The 24,147-nt window shown below is 41.4% G+C and overlaps 1 protein-coding gene across 5 annotated transcripts in view; it reads left to right on the forward strand.

Moving 5' to 3' along the window:
* Positions 1-24,147, forward strand: part of CYRIB (CYFIP related Rac1 interactor B) — a 98,090-nt gene that overhangs the window by 12,189 nt on the left and 61,754 nt on the right. For 4 of the 5 annotated variants that reach the window (XM_032683167.1, XM_032683174.1, XM_032683150.1 and 1 more), the window contains exon 1: positions 8,686-8,800. The exons of the other annotated variant lie outside the window; for it this stretch is intronic. The gene's annotated coding sequence lies outside the window, so the exon portion shown is untranslated. Of the gene's footprint in view, positions 1-8,685; positions 8,801-24,147 lie in introns of those variants that run through there. 5 annotated transcript variants of the gene reach the window in all.

Raw genomic sequence — 24,147 nt, forward strand, 5'->3', positions numbered from 1 at the left:
ATTTCTCTGCAATAACAGAAGAATATAGCATTGAAAAGAGAAAACAGAGCCACTGGGCGAATAGCTGTACTTGTGGAGGATGAGGAAGGTTTTAAAATGTTCTTCATTGAACAAATTTAAGGCTTATTGCAGGATAAACATGCAGCCATTCCTTCTCACTGACAGGCATTATGCTGTAATGTCACCCCATTGCAACCTTTCCCAAAACATCCATTTCTTCTGAAACCTTTGTCCAAGCCTCAGCATGACATGAGTTTTTTTTCTGCACCGTGGTCTTCTACTGTCAGCCTTATTTCTTGGTAGCCCTTCAGTCTTCCACTGGGGACACATGCCCCCTTCGCCATCTGGCCACATTCAAGTCCTGAGTGCAGCCCCCTCTGCACTAAACCCAAGCTTGTCACACTCAGCTGCAAAACCTTTCAGAAGCTCAGGGGCAGAGTCTGTCATCCGAGCAGCAGCATATTGTGCCTTAGGACAGGAGTGACCCCATTAAAACCATTTAGAAGCAAGCACACTTACGAATGTCTCGGTGCACTTACACTGCTCCCTGCTCTCACGTGGTTCCCCAGGCCCTCTCACATCCCTGTTTAAGCTGGTCTTCTTCGAGCAAACCACAGAAATATTATATTCTCTACATCTGCCCTTACCAGCCTTTTAAAGTAAAATTCAATGGATAAACAATTAAGATTAAAATAAGAATGGGAACATAATGGGAGCAGGAAGAAGCAGGTACCACTTGCCCTTTCTTGGAAGAGGAGAAAAAATAATTGAAACATAAAAAGTCCTGTGAACAGCGTAACTAATGAATGGTAATTTTCTCCTGATATGGGTTTTGTGTGCCCTACATTTCCCACTGGAGCTTTCTCAATGCAAAATTTCCAGGTTCCTCCGTTTCCACCTCTCCTCTTCCCTGCAATGTTCCCAGTGCCTTTGCTAGCAGCTCCTCCAGTCTCTCTCTTACATCTTGCCAGCTGGGCAGGAGATGACATGTGCAGGTTGACTTGGCAGTATACATGTGCTGCTGAGTGTCCAGCATCATAAACCAGATTTCCAGAGCAGTGCAGGCTGTATGCCCTGGGACAAGGAGAATGGCTACAGCCTAATACCTCACAAGAGAAGACTATTTTGCTTCTTTCCACTTTTTTAGTTTGTTCACTGCCTGAGATGGGATTCATTTAGATTCAGGAGAATATGACCCTGTATTTAAAAAATCCTGCTGGTTTGTGATGCAATCCTGCAGAGGTGGCGTGGGCAAAAGCTTCTTGTTCTAGTCTGATCATTAACTTAATAGGCACCTAAGCTCTGACTCCAGGAACCCAGATGTCTCATATGGAACTGTATCTAGATTGCTATAAACAGGCACAGAATGTTTCCCAGCTCATGCGTGGGGTTTATCAGCTGGACATAAAAAAATATTATCTTTTAATCAATTGGGGAAACTCAGAATAAGTTTAAGCAATTGCAATGTGCAATATCAGCTTTACTCTCTTTTCTTGCTAACTGAATATTAAACAGCTGTATTTGGTGCTCAATTTAGCCCTAAGTGCCATATTCATGCTCAGGAAAAAGGAAGAGAAAGACGTCTGGTGTGCAGTGTTACAGTTGCTCAGCAAAGGAAGTGTTTAAGCGCAGTCTAAACGCTTTGTTTCATGGCAGCTTTCATCTGCACCCAGTCTGTCCCTCACAGATTACAGCACGGGGGAAAGTCCTGGCTTTCCACTTCCTCTGCTAGCAAACTCTTCCTTGCACTTGGACAGTGAGCAGTAAGGGCTCTATTTCTATCAAGGCTTCTTAAAACAATCACTCTCAAAGACTTCACTTCGTAACCTAAATACACCTACCATGCAGGTGATGGATGACTGGGAATTTCTCATCCACAAAAAGAGTAAGCACTTCATACGAGGTCACAGGAAAGCCTACAAGAAAATGTGTGTACTGATGGGAAAAAGGTTTCTTCAAAATTTTTTACATTCAGACATTGGGTACACTAATACGATTTTAATGTCTGCTGCTCTTTGGAGCATATTGATGGAATTGCATGAAGGTAGCAGTATAATGGGATACAGCAGATGACTGCATCATAACAGTGTTATTTTAATGAGGTAGATGTAGTTGGTGAGCTAATAACAAAATCATAATCTTTTTTTCTCTCATTATTCAGTAGCCTTGTCCTCAATATTGCTTAGATCACACACAAAGATAAATTTGGTTTATAGTAGTTCAAGTGAATGTTGCAAAACCAGTTCAGGTTTTGATCAACTAAGTTGAATTTTACTTTTCAGATGGGACTAAACAGCCAGGTCCTTTCAAAGCAAATTAGTGGTGGAAGGGAAGAACAGTGGCAACAGTGACACTGCAGTCCTGTGGGGTGCTGAGCACCCCGAGCTTGTGGTCATGTCACTGGAGGTCAAGGAACACATCCTATTGGATGCAGCCTGAGATGCTTGTCCTTGCTTATGTCTTGCCCAGCAGTACCTAACACTGTTATTTTGTGAAGTCCCTGTTCACTGAATTTTGAAATTGTCCCCCAAGATTGATGGTCTCCAGAGCCCTTCCCTGAGGTGCTTTAGTTAGGTTACCTACTTCCCCAACAGAAGATTGCAACTTCCACTGTGATGTGAAGAGGAAACTAAGTACAGCTCCAGTAAAAGGAACAGCTGAGGTAGAGTGAAATGGTCTGGTATGTCTTGGTAACACGTAGAGACAGCCCAAAAATCACTTTGAGCCAAAAGTTATTCTGAGGGCTTCTAATAAGAAATGAATTAAGCACTTTGGAGGAGTGAGGGGGGGAAACCCCAAAAAACCGAATAACAACCAATAAACAAAACCCCTACAATGATTACATCACTACAAAGGATGTGATCAAAGTAAAATACCAGTCTTATGCTCCTGAGGTAGACAGAAATCTTACTGAATCAATGAATATTTGTTTCCATCAGGGCAGCACAATTGTGTTTGGTCGAAAAACCCCAAACCAAATCAAAACAAAAAACTGGGTTCTCTTCTAGAGAGTGATGAGACAGTCTAGCCCTCTTAGATATTGCCTTCCCTGTTCTCTAAAACATTGATTCTGTCCATTAACTTGAATACTATAATGCTGCTGATTGATCTGAAACATTTTGTGGGGAAGAGAAAAAAAGAAAATTTGTTTATGAGAAAGTTCCAGTTCAGATATATGGCTTATTTCCTCCTGTGGTCCTGGTGGTTTACTTTGTTAAATAAACTGGCTTGACTGGGGCTAATGGGAGGTCAAGTGAAACTCTGCCACTCTACATCACCCCTGATTCACAGCCTCCTGTGACTTGGTGAAGCCTTTACTTAAAGGCACTGACTGCTACCCAGAGTGAATAAATCCAGTGACATTTAGGAGCTTTGCTGGAGAAAGGTGCCTTTCATATGAGCAAAGGTGATCGTAGCTTTTCCACTTCTGCAGAAGAATGGGTGCATCTTGGATTTTTCCTCCACTTGAGTGCCATAAATTTGGAAGCACAGCCTGTGGCCATGCTCCTAAACTTGGTAGGGCTGGGTTATCTCAATTGCTTAGCAGGCCTCTTCTCTTGCCTGTTTGCTACTGGTGTAGGTTCACCACTGCAACTACTCAAAGTACTTGGCAGTGCAATGGTGTCCATGCAGTGAACACTGAAGAAATTCTGTATTTCACAAACTGTTATAAGCAGCTTAAAGATCTTGTTGTCTAATACTGTGTTCTGCTCTGTTCTGTAACAGTCTACTACTCTAATTCATCTATTTTCCAGTAGAGATAAAACATGATTAAAATAGCTGCAGTTCCTCTTTCCATCTTCCCCTGTGCTCACTGGTCTGCAGTCTTCTTACAGTGCAGGCTTAACACCTTACATTTTCTCTTTATTCCTCTTTTTGCTTCCCTGTTTCATACAGGTAAACTGTACTTTTGAGGAAAGGCAGCAAAATGTGAAAACAAAAGAGCTTTATATTGTACAATCCCCATTATTCTTGATCTCAGTCCCACACTGAACTCTCTCGTGTCATCTGACTTAAAGAAGTGTTCATTGATTGAGTGTGTGCTGTATATGTTAGCTGAGGCTCCCCATACGAAGAGCCTGTGCTAATCATTTGTAGGGAGCCACTACATCACCAGATGAGTGATCTTGGAAATAATTTCAGACTTTGTAATGGCAGAAGAAGAGATATGACTGATGTAATTAGTCATGTGAAGAGACTGGGGCACAGCAAGAGGAGATGACAGGCTTTTCACCAGGTCTGTCAGGGTAAAAAGACTGAACTCCTCTGTTTCCCCACTTGCCACCTAAAAATCAAAATGACCTTTTTTTGAGGGGGAAAGGCATTCTGAAATTGCGCTTGCCTGTCTCCATGAAAGTATAAAACATTGTAATTGTTTGGTATTACTCTGGAAGCACTTCAGGGATCCTTGTGAGCATCCAGTGATTTGACCTTGGCTTTTTGTTTTGTCTGCGCTTTTCAAAATTTATGTAGATTGTTCCTGTTTTGTTGCAACTGTTTATATTCCTCAAAAGCGACATTTATATCAGAGGATTTGTACTATCCAAAATGAAAGCCCTAAAGTGCTCTGTAGTGTGAATGTGACTGCTTCTGCCTTCTCTCGTCTACTGGTAGGGCTCTTGAGAAGGTGGGAAAATCTGGACGGGGGGGGCCAAAACCTGATGTTAGCTTTATACAAACTGAAAGGTGCTTTGAACCACAACGGTGTAAGAAAGGAGCTCTGCAAAGCTGCCTTTCTTCCATTCTTGATGTTTTCTGTAAGAAATTTCATCTCTTCATTTTTTTAAAAAAGAATAATCTTTGGCAATAGGATGCTTACTTTCTATTTCTATATTCATACAAGTAATGGAAAAGTTGTTGGTGTCCAACCCCCCAAGACAAACAAGGCTGCTGTCAGTGGCCAGAGCACTCTATTGTCCCTGCTGAGTGCACAGGGCAGAGGGTGGCTGTGACTTCCTTTTCCCTTTGGACTCTCTCCCCTGGGCTACCATTAGGCTGAAAAGCAGCCCAAGTATCCAAACAGTGCACGGCACCTAAGGGCAGGTTCGCTCCTTTGGTTTTATTTATGCATCTGGCCATCCATTTATAAAATAAAGTCATCTTTTGTCACTGGCATGTACACACATATAAACAATACATATACATCCAATTGTATATTTGGAGCTTATTAATCTTTTCTTGATGAAAACGCTCTGATCTCTTTTCTTTCTGGTCAGCCATACCTGCCTGGCACCAACATTCCTACTAACAACACAATCCTCAGGTATTTAGCAGCATAGGAGCAGTTATGTTTTGTTACCAGTCTTTTATTTTATGATACTAGTTGGCAAATATAATCTTTAATTTTGTTGTGGATTTTTTTTTAAATATTTATTGCAGTAATAGCCTGGTAAAATAATTTTGTATTCAGAAGAAGCAATTAAGAAATTAAAAGTGAGGGCAGAACCAACAGAAAATTGCTGAGTTGTTTAGTCATGCAGCATTTTCCACAGTGTTCAATAATTTTTTATGCTTCAATTATTATGTGGGATGTGGATGTCTTAGTGTGCAGCTGCTGTTAAAGCATCAGTGATGCTCAGGGTGTGGGCATTCTTGCCCTTTTGCAAGATGTGAGATCCAAATCACAGAATCATGGAATCACAGAACCATTTAGGTTGGAAAAGACCTCTGAGATCATTGAGTCCAACCTGTGACCCAACACCACCATGTCAACTAGACCATGGCACTAAGTGCCACATCCAGTCTTTTCTTAAAAACCTCCAGGGATGGTGACTCCACCACCTCCCTGGGCAGCCCATTCCAATGCCCAATCACCCTTTCTGTAAAGAACTTTTTCCTAATGTCCAACCTAAACCTCTCCTGGTGCAGCTTAAGACTGTGTCCTCTTATCCTATTGCTAGTTGCCTGGGAGAATAAAAAAAAAAAAATCAAAGGTAAAATCAAAGGTATCATACAACTTTAGAGAGCCCCAAGGAGTAAATATAATTATAAACCTGCTCATGGTTTCAGTAGGACATTTTCCTTATCTAACCCCACCCTACCAAGCCCCGAGTGGTTTATAATGTTACAAGGAACAAAAATCATCCATCTCTGAGGCTGGTTATGTGGTTTCTTTAGCTCTGTGTAGCAGGACAAAGTTCTGTAACGTGAAAGATAAGACCCCGGCTTTCTATTAAGCCCACATGGTAACAAGTCCAACATTAATTCAGAGCTCGATTCTGCTTCCCTTCAATTCAATTCACTGGGACCTGAATTGCTTGCTGCCTGGCACGTGGACTTTCAAAGGTCAGTGGGATTTAGAGAAGATGAGGATGTGGTAGTGACCTCCCATAATCTCAGGAAGGAGGGGGCATTGATCTACACCTCAAAATTTGTATCCACTCGTTGCAAAAAATTCTTTCTGTAGCAGAAGTGAAAAGTCACGTCAAGCACTAAGTTCAGCCACTTACACAAATCACACACAAGCAGAACTGGGACTTCTGTCACTCTGCTCAAGGTGCTTCTGTGAAAATCTTCTTTCATTTCTTCTTGGACATCTCTTCTGTTTACTCCAGTCTGTACAAACTTCTCAGAGACTCCAGGGTTTGCCTGAATACTCCCTTTTCCCTGCTTAGGTGAAGGCAGCAGGCAGGTATGTGGTGCACCAGCCTTGGTCTTTCTTGCCTGACTGTTCCCCAAGGCCCAAAACTCAAGTGTGGTGATTTCCTTTTAGTTCACCAAGCAGGTTTTGCAGCTGAACTACACTCACAAATGTCTTCCTTTATATCCCAGGATACTCTTTTAGCTAGAATACTTTAAAGTTATTAGTACAGCAAATCCATATATCTTGAATCCTAACAAGTTACAAGAGGAACTAAGTTTATCAGTTTAAGTCAATCTATATGTAAGTATGAAGATAAAAAGAGAAATACCTTAATACCTTGACATATAATACAATCTCAGAGACACTTTCAATTTTTTTTCTTTCTCAAAGTGGGTTTGGGGGTACCTGGTATTCATTAATATTTGGTAGTTAACAAACTGCTATCAGGCTTCTGAAAAAAAAGTAGCAGAAGTGGTTAGACTTTGAGGTGGTCAGATTGCCTCTTTCAGATTGAATAATCACATCTGATTATTGCTCTACGGATAATACTTTACTCTTTGAGGCTGCAAGTTTTGTCTTGGCAGTATCTGTATGCTACTGCCTGGCTGTCCCACTCAGTCTCTGAACCGCTCCCAGTGCAGCCTCACACAGTGTGAGCTTCCCTTGGCATCAGAAAACTCACCAGGAAGATCAGGTGAGACTTCACGGCAAAATTTTGAAAAGCATTGTCTTGATTCCAGGTTACTTTAAGAAAAAACAAACAAACAATAAGAATTTTTTCTTTCTCAGTACGCCTATGTGTAGTTTTACTAAAACAGCAAGTCCCACAACAAGGTATTTGTGCCATCCCTCTGCTTTGGCAATTTACCCATGGCAGAAGTAGAAGCAGTTCAGGGTCTGCATTGTCCCAGTGTAAAGACACCAAAATCCAGGTTGTGATATGGGCAAAGAAAAGGTGAAACCTTCATAAATGGGATGCATACACAGAGAGGAAAACATTTAAGTCCATAAAATGTCCTTAATATGTTTTTGTGTTTAGAGTAATTTAGAATCATGTATGTTCAAAAAGACCTTTCAGATCACTGAGCCCACCTGTAAACTTACCGCCAAATCCACCACTAAACCATGACCCTCAGTGCCACATCTGCTCATCTGTTGAACAATTCCAGGCGTGGTGACTCCACCACTTCCCTGGGCAGCTTGTTCCAGTGCTTGGCAACACCTTCTGTGAAGAATTTTTCCCTAAATCCAATCTAAACCTCCCCTGGTGCAACTTGAGGCCATTTCCTCTCATCCTGACACTTGTCCTTTCAGGGAGTTGTAGAGAGCGATAAGGTCTCCCCTGAGCCTCCTCTTCTCCAGGTAGAACACCCCAATAACCCCATGTGGTTTTTAACCCATTTTTGCATATTTTAGCGTTTTCGGGGAGATGGGGATGGAGAGCAGTGCAGGACGAGCCGTGAGGGCGGTGGGACAGGGCTGTGGCAGCGCTTATCGAAAGACGGAACTTTTTTTTTTTTTCTTTTTACTTTGATCTCACAACACGATCCACCTGGGCAGACAATCATGCACGGCTTCCAGCCCCGCTTTTCGCAGAGGAGGAGCACCTCATCTCCCTTCCCAACCTGGCTTTGCCAACTACAAACATTTAAAGCCCCTTAAAAAAACGAACAAACAAAAAAAACCAGCAAACCCTCACAACCGGCTCAAGCAACGATCGGTCATGTTTGAGTGGCGTTAATCACGGGGGCTGCGGGAAGATGGCGGCCCCTTTAAGGGGGCTGCCCCGCTCTCCGCCTCGCCCGCCCGCCCGCCTCTCTTTGGCTCCCCCGGCCCTGCCCGAGACACTGGGAGTTGAAGCACGCGCACGCGTAGTGCGCCGGCCGGCCCGGCGCGCCTGCGCACTCACCTGCTGCTGGCCGCCCCCCCGCCCCCCCGGTACATCCGGGTCAGCGCACGCCCGCCCGCACGGCCGGTGCCCGCGGTGTTGCGCGGCCGCTCCCCCCCCTCCCCCCGCTCCCCCCTCCCCGCGCGCGCTCCCGCCGCCCGCTCGCGCGCGCTCCCGGCGCGCCCCCGCCGCCCGCCCGCCCGCGCGCGCGCCCGCCCCGTCCCGTCCCGACGCTACTCCGGCCGAGCGGGGGAGGCGGCGGATCCCGCTCCCGCTCCGCATCCCGATCCCGCTCCCAGTGTCCCGCTCCGGATCCCGCTCCCGGCTCGGTGAGTGCCCAAGGCGGGCGGGGCGCTCGCTGCCGCCTCTGCCGCCGCCGCATCCCCCGCGCGTTCCCGCATCCCGCGACCCCCGCCCCGTCCCCGCGGGCTCCCCCCATTCCCCGCCCGTCTCCAGCTGTTGCTCTCCCCGCTCCTCCACGGCCCCTCCGCAACTTCTCCCGTTCCGCGGCCCCTCCTCGCCCCGCAGCCGCCGCTCCCTGCCCGGGGGAACCACGCGGGTCGCCGGGGCCGGACCGCCCTCCCCGGGACTTCCCCGGCGGCTCCTTGCCCCCGGTCCTGGGCACAGGATCCAGGTTGCTCCCGGTGCGGCTCCCCCCGGGATGCAGGTGGTGCCGTGGGATGCGGGGATGCGGTGACGGTGTTAACGGATAACGGGAGCGGCGAGAGGGGGAAACCTCTGGAGGGGGCGGCTGCAGCCTCTCGGAGTGTGGCTGAAACATGCGGCGGGTTAAGCAGAATATGCAGGCATCGTTGCGAATTTGCCGTGGTTAGGGTGTATCCTGCAGTGCTGTGATGCTGGGACTGTGATTCCAGGTGGGGTTAAGGTGAATTTGGAATCTGTAGCAGAAGGGTGTTGTTTCTAATCTGCTCTTTAAATAAGCGATAAAATAAATTTTTAGTTGCATTATAATTTTCCCCCCATGCAATTCAAGAATAAGGATGCATGCAACTTAATTTTCTTGTGTTACTTTTTAGTCTGGTGTCGTGTCTTGCGTGGCAATAAAATACGAGAAATTTCTTCACAGAAACATTTCAGATACCAAAGAAATCAAGAGACTGTGTGTTATAAAGCTTTTTTAAGTGTTCTTTTTTTCCTTTAGCTGTTCTATAGCATCAGCATCCTGGATCCAAATGTCAGCAAGTGTGACAGCTGTCATACTGCTGTGATAGTGGAGTCTCAGGAACATTTAAAATCTGTCATTCTGAGTTTCTGATAACATAGTATGGAGATATTTGATTAGCGTGCATGTTAATCCTCAAACCAGTGAAACATTTTCTAGATTGGTCTAATAATCTGTGTTCTTCCTTATTACTGTTTTTGGTGCAAATAAAATTGCAAAGTCTGTTTTGCTCAAATTCTCTGCCCCCTCGCTGACACAGAGTTTTCTTTCTTTGTCCTCTGACTACTTGGACCTTAAATGCAGCTTTAAGTTAATGAGCATTTTCTATAGTAGGTTGTGGCAGATATGGGTGTTGGACAGGAGACATACAGTAATTAGCTTGAGGTTACTGTTGTCAAGGTTGGAACATGGATCCAAACTTAAAAGGTTCCACCTGATAAATATCTTTGTTCAGCAAGGTGCATTGTTTAGCAGAATGTATCTTCACTTCTGTGTGGCAAGTTTTAGCAGCAAAACCCTAAACCCCATGAGTAAGATATTGCTGTTCCATGAAGTTGGGAGTGTTTCTTGCCTGGCAATACAGAGAGTGTTCCATTGTTGAAACAGAAGCTTTCAGTAGGAGAGCAGATATCTTTTTATCCCAGTCAGGCTGTCAGATTTCTTACTGCATATATTGGCTGTCAGAGAGCAGGGGCTGTAGAAAGAAGTGATCCCAGAATCTGTTTTAAAATACCCCTGTCAAGATTTACCACGGTTATATGAAAGTGAGGAATGAATTTGATCCCATCTGTTATACAACTTCCATTTGTCATCAGGTGCTCTAGATTTTCTTCCTTGTTTGCAGTTCAGCTGGGGCCACCTGAGGGGACAGATTATTGAAGAGATTGTCTTCTGAAAGTTTCTGCCTCTTCCCTGTGAAACCTTCCCTGTGAGAACCTCGCTGGCTGTGGAAACCTGGTGTCAGCCAGTTCTGTTCTTGCATACTAAACTGTCCTGTCCCCTTATCTGAGCTTTGCGGGAGTCTTAATGTCTGGGTAAAGAGAAAAAAAGAAACAGTTTTTTGTTGTGTCTCTCAGTAGTTATATATCTTTGCGAAGTAATTGATTTCGAAAGTAATTAACACAATGGTTTAAGGGGGGGGACCTTAAGGTGTCTGTCAGCAGACTTCCAATGGTGCTTACTAAACACTTGGAATTAGTACTGTAAAGAGACAGAAGGGTGGGGAATATTTGTATTGCAAACTACTGAATTATTGAGTAATACAGTAACAGAAATTGACTCTGTCATTTGGAAAAGTGTAAGTAGGGGCCGCTTTGGATTTCTGTAGCTGCTTTGGCATGGTAAACATAAATGAGGGGGGTTTTCCCCTTGCTGTGTATCTTGGAGAATACAGACACACAAACAGCCTGAAGTCCCCTTTTTTTTTCTGTGCCTGGCTGCCAGCTGGGGGCATAGATGGAACCAGTGCATATCCTTTAGTAGAGATGGGCAAAATTAAAGCTTTTGTGCAAGGAGTTAGATTTGTTTCTTAAGCAGGTTTATGTGTGGCTGTTTTAGGTTTTGGGGTATTCTTTAGGAAATAATGGCACTAATATAAGTCAAGGTTATCACCTTTGCCTTTGTTCTTCCTAAAGGCTTATTCTCTTTAATTATACCAAGAGCTTTCGTCATTGATGTAGATGGGCATAAGTTGAGAAGAATGCCTCCTGTTCGTTAAGGTAATGTTAACTACCCTGAAGTATATTATAAATCAATTTTATGAGACATACTCATCTTAAAAATGTTTGAAAATATATCTTCAAAGCTGAAATATTTGAGTGTTGTCAAATTGCATCTCGTGGATTATCAGCTGTCAAGCAAATGTGCTACAGGCAAGGCATGCAGCTTGTATGTGAATATATGTGCTGAATCCACACAAGGCTTGAATGTCAGTGCCAACTCCTGTGCTTAGTACCAGGATGCAGAGAGTCATCCTGGTAGTCATTTTGGTCCAACTGAATCCCTCCAGTCTATGGCTTCAAGAGGGGATGAGAGTGTGGGGACTGAGGATATGAAGGAAACTGTGCTTGGATTGGAAAGAGTTAAGGGCTATGACTGTGAAGCATTGGCACCACATTCTAGCTGTGGCACCTGAAATGCATACATCAGTTAGGCAGGGTAAGAATTGTTTCAAACAGTTTTCCAGCTGCAAATGATGGCCACTTGTATGTACCATTTGACGTCTTTTCTAATCCCATTTGTTTCTGTATATCAAGAGCAATTTTAAATAAATTGATGGGCCTTTTGCATACCTCGTAAGTTGTCCTTTATTATTAATCTATGGCCGTATAAACTTAGGAGTATTAGTATTTATTTTCTTCCTTGTGATTGTGGAAAATATAACACCTCTAACCAAATGTAGAGAAGTCTCCATTTCTCTGCAAGTTTATGAAGAAAGGGGCTTATTTGATCACTTTTAATTTCAGGATCTCTTATAAAATCACCTCAGTTTCCCCCCATCTGTGATTCAGGAATGTTCTCTCGAGTGCCACAAGTTGGCTGCTGCAGCTGGCAGAGTGTTTCCAACTCTCTAAAATTTGCTGAGAGCAATAGGCTCTCACATAGGCACTGTTTTACATTTGCAGTTCCAGTGCTTACTGGAGATTCGTGTGTTGCAATTATGTAAACAGCAGAGCTTGACAGAAACTAACAACAAACAATGAGCAGTTTTAGAATTGACTAGGTAGGTAACACTGAAAGTATTTTTAGTTACAGCACTTTCTCCTGTGTTCCCCATCCCTTGTGGTTTTAATTTCATTCTACTTTTTAGAAATGGCATTTTGTCACGTGAAGGTCTGATGTACAAAAAATACCTTCACTGTGGAAACAGTGAAACTAGTTACAGGCAAAGCACATTGAAAGGTGCAGGCAAAATGGTGCATTCTTTCACCTTTGACTCATGATCATTTGAATTTCAGGGTACTTGTAAGACAGTCATAGTTGTGACGTAAGGGCTGACACTGTCCCGCTCAGTGTGTGTATGTGGCTTATGAACTCAAATCTGCTGTTACAGCCTTTGTCATCTAGTTGTGCTACCCTCTTCTTTTACTGTTGCTACTGAGTTAGGTGGTATTGATGAAATATTGAGTAATTTATTTCTGGCTAACTCTGAAAATTGCCATTAAATTGATTTGTAAAGAACTTTTGGTACTAGACTTATTATTTTTGAGTGTTCTTTAGTGTTACTTTTTCAGAACCTAGAAAAAGAATTTTTATGTTTCTAGTACCTAGACGAGTATTGACTAAATTGTGCGTCTTGGGAAAGACTGTTTGCCTTATTTGCACTCACCTAAAGTTCTAATATGGCTTTTGGAGAATGGTATATGACTGATCAAATCCACCAATTTTCCCTACTACATGAAATCGTAGTGGAACTGTAGGAAAAACTGGGACTAAATACCTCTGAAACATATAGATTGTACTTATGTACAATTTTCAAGTGTGTAAAACTAATTTCCTCTAATAATACTTGTATGGAAGGATATATTTTTATTCTTTTACTCCTGCTTAGGGCGCTGTATGGTTTGTGGTCTCAATTACTCAAGTGTTTGACCTATTCTCCAGCTTGTATCTATAGCACTTGGGATTCCCAGGTGGTCCCTGTACAAGCAGTGTGATTGGTCTGGGACAGCTTAGCTTGTGAGATTGAGTGCATTCAGTTTGGTGTGGCTGTAGTTACAAAAATAGCGTACCTTGCAAAACAGGCCTTCTGTCTGTCACCCACACCAAAACCTAAAGCTTGATCCTGTAGGCAGTTAATACGTTTGTCTGGGAGGCTGATTCCATCAGCAAATGCTTTACCTGAAATGGGTGTCCACCAGGCAAAAAAGAAATCTTGTATCGGGAATCACTTTATATGTAAGAAAGTGCAGCAGAACACTGTCCTAGATACATTTTTAAAAGCTCTTTTTACTTCAGACTACAGGGCTTAACTGTTCCCCGGTAGCAGGAGGCTGTTCTGTGAGCAAATTCTGTTTAACTGGCGTAGTTCAAAAGACTCTTAAATTCAGCCATGAGGCAATTCTGGTTCTCCTTCAGTACTAGCTGATTAAATTAAATGGAGTGTTAACGTGAGTAACTTTTTCTGGTGTACTACACAAAGTAACAGATGAGTTCCTGGGAGCCCTAGTTGTAAATTAGCTGACTGGAAAGCCTCGTTTCTGTGACTAGTGGCTGTAGCAGTTCTGTAACTTCAGAAGTTACATCTAATTGTGTATTCTTCCAGTCAGGTGTGGCACTGGATGATGGCTGGTTCTCCTTTCTATTATAGCAGTCTTGAGGGTAACATCCTTACGGAAACGGAATTCTTGCCTTTTGAGTTATCAACAGAGGTGTTTGTTTCAGCCTCTGATGCACAAATCAGTTTGACCCTTCTGCTGAAGAAAAAAACAAGGCAGTTTTCTGAATTCTAGCACTGTTATCCTGGAAAAAAATAACATCTGTAAGAATTAATAAGAAATATATTTATATCTGTTTTTTTTTTTTTAAAAAAAAAAAAAACCAAACCTTCCTGTTTAGTGTCCCTGAAAGTGAACATTCTCAGGCAAAGTGTATTCTGGGCATGAAAAGCCAGTTCATTTCTTGTTGTATTTGCACCTTTTATGTGCTGAGACATACAGTTACTTGAAACTGTTCCTTCCTAAGGTGGAAGTGAAATATGTAACCACCAGGCTTCATGAGGCTTCATCTCACAGATAAAATTGCTGACCTTTTATATAAATGAAGATCATACAGACAAGAGAGAGCATTGTGTAAGGATTGCTTATGGAAGCAGTTAATTGATTTGCTTATGTATAGAAGCCATATGTAGGGAGATGTGGATTTGTCAGCTGAATGGGCAGTTGAATAGTTTTGAAATTTTTTGCTATGGCTACTACTTGTAGAAGATTACTTGCTGCTTCTTCCCACGTGTAACTGGCTAATGTCATGTACTCCCGAGCACTAAAACAGTAGATGCTTTACCTGTTCTTACACTTGGATCTCAGAGTTCAGAGCTGGATTAATTTCTTAGCGGGAAGAACAGAATAACGTAATCTACTTGATGCCTCCAACCTTGAAGTTTGGAGGACGATTCTACAGAGGCTTTCAACTAGCCTAACAAAACCCAAGTTATTTTCTTACCTTTCTGAAGTTTCTGGGTTTAGCAGTGTTCAAAGTTGTTATGGAGAAACTATCCATTATTCTGTAATTCTTGCTTCTTAATAAACATGGGATAGAATCGTATCCCAGTAGGGAACTTACTGTATATGGGACTGGCAGTAAAGTTGAGTAAATGGCAGCGTAGGAGACTATTGATTAAGACCTAATACTTGAGCAAATAGTGTTATATAATATTGATGTTAATATTTTGTCAGGTTTTCAAAGGAATTTCAGTCAAACTACTTCAGTAGCTGCCAAAAGTGAAGCTTGGGAACAGATGTTGTAACAGGAGTCTTAAAATTTGACAGCTCTTCAAATAGCTCTAGTGTGTGTCAGCTTTACAGCAGAGCATTTTTGCAGGGCTGATGCCTCTTGCTTTGCTTTTTCCCCTGTTCCTAGTCCAGGATGGGCCTCAGTATGACCCCATTACGGTCCTGTGAAAACTCATGCTCTAATAAACATGTATCCAGGCAGGCAGCATGGGAGAAGAAACGGGTCTGGATAGAGAGGACTGCTGAGGTGAGAGGTGATGGCAATTAACTAGGAGGAGGAGCAGCTTACTTTGAGCTGAAAGGGGGGAAGAATATTAGTTAGAATGTGAGACTGAGTTGAGCCCAAGTTGTTAAAAAAAAAAAAGTGGAGAGATTGGGTTGTGAGCTTGCTGGCTGTGTGGGAAGTGTGGGTCATACCCAGGGAGCGTGTGGGAATGATGCTACCCCTCACCCAGCATCCTGGGGACATCAAGGGGAATAGGGAGTTGCTGGACAAAGAAAATATGTAAAAGAGAGCTGATGGGTGGAGAAAGATGGAGGAGTAAGAGTAGAAGGTGGGATTTTGTGAAGAAGGCAGATAGGTCTGTTCTACCTGCTATGGTAGAATTTGAAAATCTGTAAGGAAGGTATTACAGTGAAATAAAACATAGAGTTTTGTGCATTGCCATTATTAGCCAACATGTCTTCACTACTTTATCTTAATATGTAACTGTGAGTGGTAAAAAATGGTAGTGTGAACAAATGGTTCTAATTCTGGTCTTGTAACTATGAGGATGAATTGTCTGGGCTCGTCTCCTAGTTAAGAGCTTGTACTGGGTTTTCCCTGTTAGACTGCGAAACAGTGCTCAAAAGTCAAGACACTGCAGAAAGGAAGCAGCCATGAATACATAATTGTAGGCTATTTCTTTTATTAGGACCTTGGCTGGTGCTGGTTTAGTGAACAAGTGCTCAACAGTATGTCTTCATTGTTTTAGACTGTGCCATGCTCTTGCTAGATTGCTCCAGAGATGCAGTTAATTTCCTCATGGGTAGTCTGGTACTGCTTTCTGTAAAGTTATTTATTATCAGAATGGTCTAGTGAGATGAAGAAGTAGTTTACTTCCTATTTTACAGGAGGAGCGAAGTCACAGAGAAGTTCAGTTAGTTTTGCATGATTAGAAATGAGTGTAACCTGACTCTTTATAGAATGGTTTACATGTTGCAGCCATATCCCTATCGAACTTGCTGCTTTTCTCTTGCTATGGTTCCATTTTGATACTAAATTCTAACTTCACAGTTGTTTCTTGTGTTTGTTTGTAGTCCCTTTTGACATTTAACTTCTGTAATGGAACCGGAGGACACGGCAGCGCTCGAGGTTGTGCTGGTTGTAGCAGCAGCAGCAGCACGTGGCCATTCAAAAAGGCAAAGTTGTTTCTAGTTTCTTCTTGTGTAAAAATGTTGCTTGAGACATGAGAATAGACAAGTGGGGAAGTATTAATTCTGGCATTGTGTGAGTCTCAAGAACTCGCACTCTTGGTGTTAGTAGCTCCTGTAAACATTTGGTATTGATGCATTCCTTAGCAGTACTGTATTCACACAGCTTTAGGGCCAAACTGGCATGTGCTGTAAAAAGACACCTACTTTTAGCATTCAAATATTATAGAAACGTTAAAGTGATGCTACAACTTTATTAGAAGAATATTGGGCAATGAATTCCTTTCTCCTCTATGCTGAAGGGAGGAGGAATGAGCTGGTTTTTATTTTTCAGTTGTGACTCTGTTGTCCACATTGGTCTGTTTAGCTGTTTAATTTGACAGGTAGTTCTGTCCTGCTGTAGCCACTGGAGGGAAGAACCCATAAGTTCTTTGTTTTGTAGAGTCTTGTGGCTTCTGGTGTTTCCCTGTAGAAGAGAAACAACCAAGGTAAGAAGTATAAAGCTGCTGTTCCTTCTGTCAGTAGAACGAAGGGTAAAACCTTTACTACCCTGTTGGATTTCTTGATTTTGTGGTTTTGTTGTTTTTTGGGGGTTTTTTGAATCAGGTGTATGACTCAGTTTTTCTTGTAAGCTTCTTTTTTAAGAGAAATAGTATGAATTAGGTTTATGCTGGTTAGAAAACTGTATAGTGTTTAAAAAAAAAAAAGGAACAAGTGTTTACTCCTGGCTGAAGAAAAGACCAGCAGCCTCTGCTGGTGGAGCTGTGATTTTTGCCTTTTCTTACTAGACCTTCTGTGTTGGCTTAGGTTCAGTTAATATTTGGCCGTTCAACTTTGCATCTAGGAGGACTAGAAACACTTCTCCTGTAGATTAAATTTGGTAGAAACTTGCTTTCTCTTGAAAGCTTGGCATTCATTGGTAGCAAATCTCTCTTCGGTCTTAAGGTAGAGATTTTTATCCCCTACTAGGAAAGGGAATGATCACAGGATTGCTTTTGATCTTAGAAGTTGGTCTGGGTTTCTTAGAAGCACAGCTGGCTTCTGATGTGATATTTGTAATGTGACAAACATTGGTGTTCAAACCTGAGGTGCTTTTATGTGGAAAGGGACACATAAACAAAGACTTTAAACAATTAGAACCTTGGGTGCTGTTTCTGGCCTTATGTAGGCTTTTTGTGTGTTTAGTTATATGATCTATCAGTTCTACCCACCTTTACCTCTGTGGGCGGATTTATTCAGTTTAAGTCTCTTCAGTTCAAGTAGGAATCGTAGTGACACTTTATAAAAGAACACCAAGTGCAGCATGCTGAAGCATAGCTACGTGTGGGTGAGTCAGGAGAGAGCTGGAGTAGCAGCATTAAAAAGAAAAGGAAGTACAGTCATGATAAAACTTTTATTTAAAAAGGAAAAAAAACCAAAAGCAAATCAACAGCCATCTGTCTCCAGAGAATGGGACTCAAAAAAGTTTGTATCTGAGTTACTCTCATGTGTACAGATTTTTGTAGGGGTGTGTATATATATATATATATGTGTGTAAAAACCACACGTGCACCCATGTACTTGCATGTGTGTCCACACACTGTGCATGTAGTTGGCTATATCGTGTCTCAGTACAGTACCCAAGCAGGGCAGTTTGTATCCGAAGCAAATTTGAGCTGATGTGGAACCCACATGTATTTTTAGGAAACCAATATTTTAATTGCTGGCCAAAATACTTCAGTGATTTTTAAGCCTCTGCTTTGGTGTACCAGTGATACAGGCTTTGCTTGTGCTCTTGTTCCACCTGTTGAGGGCAGGTCGGCCCTGCCAGGGGACAGGCATTCATACACTCACTCATCAGGGCACACTGTGTGTCGCTGACAGTTGTCAGGAAATAAAAAATACCAAGTACAATATAGTTCGATTTTTCACAGTGTGTTGCATATATAACACTGCCAGAATGATTCAGTGCTGCATAATTTTGTGGTTTTAATGTATATGAAATATCTTCAGTAAAAGAACTAAAAATCACTAAGTTCAAGTAATTTGTGTTTAGCTTCCACGGTTGTATAGCTATCAATTCCTCAGAGAACATGTCAGCTTTGGTCTTAGCATTTTAGCTTGTTAAAAAAAATATTGCAGGTCAAATGCTTCCTTTAAAATGAAAAGCACAATTGTTGTGCTTAGAATTGGTCTATTTCCTGGTTCTGAATCACTGTTTGAAAAAAACCAAAAAAAACAAACCAACAAAAAACAACTAAATTATTTACTTTAGCCCTGGTAAAATGTTGTCCTCTGCAAAAGGATTGGGTTTTTCATTTTTATCATGTGTTGTAAATGAGCATAATAGTTCACAGTTAATAGTTCAAAATATTTCTCAATAACATAATCATAAGAAAGATAAGCTATTTTTTGTTGGTACTTCAGTGTATCTCTTTTCATAACCAGCATTCAGTCTTAATTTGAACTAGTGTTACAATTTCGGGGAGTTCAGAGACAGAAAAAAATTGAAGACAGTGAGTGAAAGCCTTGTTAGATATGTCTGAATAGTCATCATAGTACTTTATAAATACCCTAATTCTTTAAATACTTGTGCTTTTGGTCAATTTTTTTTTACTTGATTTAGAGCTGATTTAGTTAAGGTAGTCTTTTTCCCCCTCCTTATCTTAGGCAGTCCCAGAGTATGAATTTCTACACTTCATCTGCTGCCCTTCACTGAAGGAGGGCACCTCGTAAAAGTATTTTTTCTCTTATCATCCGGTTATTGTGTGTAACATCATCTCTCCCTCACTGCTCTCAGCTGTGCTCTGCTTCAAAATTGCTGAGGCTGCTGTTACAGGACTGGCTTGCAGCAGAAACGTGGAGGCTGTGTCCTGCCTGCAGTGCTGCAATGGAAGTAACTGCAAGGTGGGGTTCATGCTCTGGTTTTACCTCTGGTCAGATAGTTTCACTCTTAGTGCTCTGTCCTTTCTAATCCTCTTTTATTTGGCATTTGTGTAGAAAGCTCTTCTTGCTTGTACTTCAGGAAATATCTGACATAGATAACATTCTTTGTGTTTTCTTTTGCTCTTACCAGCCATACTTTTCTGTGCTTTGTGCTCCCCTGAATGCTCCTAAACCAAAAATTTTAGAGTAACTGCAACTAGTAGAATCTGAATAGTACAACAGGCCTGGTTGTTATCCTACTGCTTGTTTCATTTAGCATCATTAACACTTATAATCGTCTCTGCAAAGCTGAGGCTAAAACTGCCTGAAAAGGAAATATTTTGAATTTTGTTTCTGAATTTTCCTTTTTTTCATAGAATGGATTGGGTTGGAATGGACCTTAAAGATCACCTAGTTCCAAGCCTCCTACCCCTCCTCCTGATGGAGCAGGTTCAGGGATTCTGGGATCATATTCCTTGTAGTCTGTTAATTAGCTCTGAGTGCAGGGACAGTCAGGCCAGAAGTCCAGACAGGTTTTGTTTGAATGGTGCTTTGGAATCAGGAATGGCTTGTTGAATAGGATATGGCCTTTTTTTTTTTTTTTTTTCCCCTTTATGCCGTGGTTCTCAGGGTTTCTCAATACTTGTAATTGGGGCAGACTGTAGTATCTGGTTTGCATTTTTGACAAATTTCCTTTTGGGTCCAAGTAAAGTTTAGAGTGTAGAAGCAAACTTCTCTTCTTTGTGAAGAGGCATGAGCCACTACTTTTTCCTGAAACAGTGCTTCCAGAAAAAAAATAATTCTTACTTTGGCAGTGAAACCAATCTTCTAGTTTCTGTAGTGTCATTTGAGAAGAACTAAATTTAGTATCTCCTATTTTGTTTTGTTTTGTTTTTTCTTAAGTGGGATGAGTAGTGTTTATCATAGGCTGCAAATAATACCTATTGAAAGATACAACTCTCATGTGTCAGTGTCTGGTACTGCCCGAAAGTTTATAATGGAATACATTTATACATTTCTTAGTTATATGGGAGTAATTCTGAAAATCTAGCTGGGCTTTTCTAATTTGTCTTGAATAAGTTTGAAAACAGCGTTATTCTTTTCTTAGACATGCTGCATTGTTGTGTTAGTAGCTAGCTAGACTTCAAAGAAATTCTTTTGGAAAACATTTGTGAAAGGTACAGCCTCCTAACTATCTCATGCTTAATGAGTCTTGTACCTTTTATTATTGACTTACATGTGTTTTGTCTAAACCTGTGTTTGTAGCAAACTACAGCACATAGGAAGATTGAAACAGTATATTGGGACCTTTGGCTTCTCCAGAGCAGAAAAGGTGAAAGTGTGTTATCTGATCTGTTTGCCTTGTAACAGGGAATCAGTTCTGTCTGCTTATCATGTTTATAAGAAAATTATTACATTTACATTTGTCTCCTTGCCCAGCTTCTCACTCACTGGAAGGTTTGGATAGAAATGCATATTCTATTGCTTAATACTTATAAACATAGTATTTATAATACGTCAATATAAAATATATATTTAAACTATAATATGAAATACTCTGTGATATGTGAATAATTGTTTCAGAATCCAATAGATGGAGTGTGCAGTCAAAAGTTAAGCTGACATAAACAGCTGTACCAGCTGATCTTGGATGATTTCATTGTCTTTGTTGAGATACTCCAATCCCGGTTGCTTAATTGTTCTGATCATACAAGTGTGCAGGGTAGGTGGTTTGAAGAGGTACCTCTGTTTCAGTGTGATGAAATGAACTGTAGTTATATACTGCATAAACAGAAGTTGGTCTAATGGTTGGACTTATTTGATTCAAGGTAACAGTTTTGCTTGCCCCGCCTGTGTACTGGTTGGGCCACTCAGAACAGGCTTGTGAAACTGGTCCAGGCTTCAAACAAACAGCTTGTGGGGTTGTAGGAGTTTTAAGTAGTGAATTTACCCAGTGCTGTTCCAGTTGGTAGAACAGAGGAAATGAGGCAAGAACTATTTCGTCTGATGGCAGTCATGGCTTAAAATATAATAGGATAAAGCTTTATTTTATTTGAAGTGCTAGAGAGACCAAAGGAAACAAATACAGATCTTAATTTTATACTTTTGAACTTGCTGTGTAGAAAGACATTGTCTTTAAGGCTAGTTGAACTTTCTGCTTTCTCCCATGTGAGGGTGGTTGTTTTTTTTTATTTTAAATACAGTAATTTCAAGGAATTTGTCTGCATTATTCACTCATTAATGTTAGCGCCTTTCATTTATCTTGGAAATCCTTTGATGAAGTTGTCTGGCTGTGAGGAGCATTAGGTTTTGCTTCTAAGAGGAAAAAAGGTGTGCAGTTCTCTTGTCTGTGTCACTGCAGAAGATGAGCCAAAGAGTTGAACTGTGGCCTCTGTCAGTGCTGTATGTTCTCTTGAAGGCAAGGCTTCTCCATTAAGGACTTTTTTTTTCCTTCTACCATGGCTTGTTAGCTTTCTAAAAGGAGACCTAAGGATGTGACTCAACCTTGCAGAAGGAAGGAAACATGAAATGTAGACTGTTCTCCTGTTCTGAACTTACAGCAAACCTTTGCAGAGGGCTCTGCATTGTTGCTAAGTAAATGTAGAACAGCTGTACTGGGCATGGCAGGGAAAGCAGGACGGTGTAAGTGTTCCTGGCTTTATGGAAAAGACATTGCATTTAGTGACACTGTGCATCTCAGTAAAATAAAAACAACCTACTCCCTAATTTAAACAATTTCAGTCCAAAAGAGTATAAAATCCCATTGTTCCTTCCCCACCTTTCTTAGGACGTGGGAACAAAATGCTCTGTGTCCTTGTTGGTATGAGAGGAGAGTTTGAGGTAGTGGATTCAGGTTTGCTGACACTGTGCAAACAAGAGAAGTGTGGATAGGGGGACGATAATACTGCTGGTTCTCCATTTCTTTAGATACTTGAATCATTTTGTCACTTAAAAATCTGAATATGATTATTCTGTCATCTGTTCTTCCAAAATGAATTTGTATTCAATACAAATTTATAAGCCCAGGTGGTGAGCATAAATATTAAACTTCTTGGTTTATGGTAGTCTTCTTTGTCTAAAAATAGTGTACTAGCTGTGGAACAGATGATGTCTTTATTGTTTTTTATACAGCTTGTATGTAGTCCTAGGAATGGTATCTTCTTCATGGCAATACTGTAACTGTGGTTTTGTTTTCCCCACACTGGAGGATGGACAATGTACTGAAGTACGGTTTTATAAGTAAAAAAACCAAGAAGAAACCCAAACATACTCCAGAAAACCCCTGCAAATAATAACTGGTGGTACCTCTGAGCCAAGGGAAAACCTTGTACAGCTGTGCAAGCAGCTCTTCTGAAAGCTGAGGAAGTGGCAATTCCCAGTACTTTGGGAGTAGGAACAAAAGGTTGAGATGTGATTGAGACTTGGGTTTGATGGCTGATCCAGGATTTCTGCACTATAGGATCGGTCTTGATTTTTTGTGCTGCTTGAGAATCTAGAATTCGACTCATAGGTTAAGTAACGAAGGGGAAAACTTCAGGAAAGCAGAGATGGGAAGAGAACAGTTGGCAGAGGATGGACTTTGTTACAGCTGCAGCCTTGTGGGCTTGGTATCGGATTAATGATCTGTTCAGGTGCCACTTAGAGTACTGTCGTCCAGGGCACTGAACTTTAGGATTAGATTAAAGAAAATACATGAAGCTACTGCAGAACAGCCTTCTTCTAATAAAGGCTGAAGAATTCAAATGATCCAAACAAAACCCCACCGTACCATTGTTGCTTTTTTCTGCTTGTTTGCAAAGATTGAATGGATTTCAGAAGGTGGTTGACCTAGTTTCTTGGGTAGCAAACCAATATGCATATCTGCTTTCTATAAAATCTGGTCATAGACCAAACTGATGTGTAAGGTGATCGAAAATCTTGGAATATAAAGGTAGTTTGCTAACCTAAATATCTTAGGCCTTGACTTTAAGGAAATCAAAAGGTGATGTGATAAAGGTATATGAAATAAGATATATACCACAGGCTGTCAGAATGAGAAACTTTTCTTAATGATCTGAAGTTGGCACTCAGTTATCGGGTAAAATCACTGTAAAATGAATGTGTTTTTTTTTCCCCTCACAAAGTACTTAATTGGACTGTGACATTTGCTGTCACTACTGGCTGGAGGGGCTGAAGATGTGCATATCAAACAGGCAGAGATGACTTGTAGTTCAGGCAGTCTTTGCACTATCTCTAAAGGGGTCCTGAGGATACTTCCCTAAATAAATACCTGCTGTTGACCTAGGTGAGCACTTGGCTGTTCATTCCTTGTCAAAAAACACCCATTTGCATTTAATAAATCAGACTGTAAAGGGGTAATAGTCTACATTCTGTGTCAAGATCCTTTAACTTTTAAGGAGAAAAGTCAGGACTTTTGTTCATCTCTGGATTTTTAGGAAGTATAAAGACAATGAAAAGATATTTAATGAAAAAAACCTTTCTGTTAAAAGAAGGATATTCAGCTTTAAGTCATGCTTGAGTTTATAACTTCCATAAAAATAGAAACGTGTCTGTACTTATTCTTGTATCAGTGCTGAAAGTCAATGTATTTAAAGGTAGTGGTAGTACTGGTTGTGATACTGATTGTAAGATTTTTTTTGACACCAAAGAATAGGGGGAGGAGGGAAGCCAATCAATTTATGTTATTTGAGGCCTCTAGATAGAAAATCCTGTACCTTGAGAGATG

Source organism: Chiroxiphia lanceolata, chromosome 1 (assembly GCF_009829145.1).
Source record: "Chiroxiphia lanceolata isolate bChiLan1 chromosome 1, bChiLan1.pri, whole genome shotgun sequence".
NCBI classification, from domain to species: domain Eukaryota; kingdom Metazoa; phylum Chordata; class Aves; order Passeriformes; family Pipridae; genus Chiroxiphia; species Chiroxiphia lanceolata.